This window comes from Toxorhynchites rutilus, chromosome 2, assembly GCF_029784135.1.
Source record: "Toxorhynchites rutilus septentrionalis strain SRP chromosome 2, ASM2978413v1, whole genome shotgun sequence".
In the NCBI taxonomy this organism is placed as follows: domain Eukaryota; kingdom Metazoa; phylum Arthropoda; class Insecta; order Diptera; family Culicidae; genus Toxorhynchites; species Toxorhynchites rutilus.
Window position 1 is genome coordinate 79,734,438 of NC_073745.1, and position 1,064 is coordinate 79,735,501.

General features: G+C 36.7%; 1 pseudogene; it reads left to right on the forward strand.

Moving 5' to 3' along the window:
• The first annotated feature begins 390 nt into the window (after nucleotides 1-390).
• Nucleotides 391-474, forward strand: LOC129772366 (U4 spliceosomal RNA; annotated as a pseudogene).
• The last annotated feature ends 590 nt before the right edge of the window (nucleotides 475-1,064 follow it).

Consider the following 1,064-nt stretch of genomic DNA (forward strand, 5'->3'; position numbering starts at 1 on the left):
TTTTTGCAAACCGGAATGTGTTTTCCCAATACAGATTCCGACACCAAGAAGTTGGGAGAATCGGCATTGCACATACATTCAAGTCGGCAAAACTTTTATACCCCCAAACATTTTTACACTCCAGAATTCGTTTTGCTATCACGGTCTACAAAAGCGAGTACAAATGCAACGCTTTGGCTCGATTATTCAAGACTGCATTGGAAGATATCCCTTCATGTCACCAGCTCACTGAACATACCGTTACCGTTTGATGATTAGGCAAAATGTTGATAACTATTTGGTGTGATAACTACTACCATAATGCATGAATTGACTTAAATTGAAATTTGATTGCAATTGAATTCGTAAATAGTTTCATTCATTCGCTATTATAATCAATACACAAAAGATAGCACTGCGCAGCGGCGATATCGTACCCAATGAGGATCATCCGAGGTGGGATTATTGCTAATTGAAGAAATACAATTGATTACTAAGCCAACGGCAGTCCTACGTCAACCTTGCGGTTATATCATAGGTATAACCCAATTGTCAAAGTATTGAACTCCCGGCCCCGTGAGGCTAACACCATATGAGCCTTGATAAAAATATATATTTTGGAAAAAAAAAATAGGTATAACCCATCCATAGTTTTTTTCCTACAACAAATATTTTCGATGGTACAGATTTCTGAAAAAAAAAATACAGATGAGAAAAATTTTCAACCCCTCTAGTACAGTTTGAAATGTGGCAACACTGCCTAGATCTACCAACGCCTCTTCAAACAAGTATTTAATTATCCATCCAATTGTATATAGACATTAAAGTTTGGTTAAGCATGTACTGAGGTATCTCCAGAAACATAAACATAGTGAAAACCTAAAATATTTTAAATTAAATTATGTAGTTTTTCAAACTCACCTCTCTCGAAGGCTGGTGCATAAAAATGAAATTCGTTTCAAAGAATTTGTGATATAACTAGTGCTCGTCTATTCCTCGTCGAATTGGACGATTCCATCAAGTAGTGCTCAATTATTTGACGAATCCTCAAGAAGGATACGGTAAGCGGGAGAGAGCTCCACGTA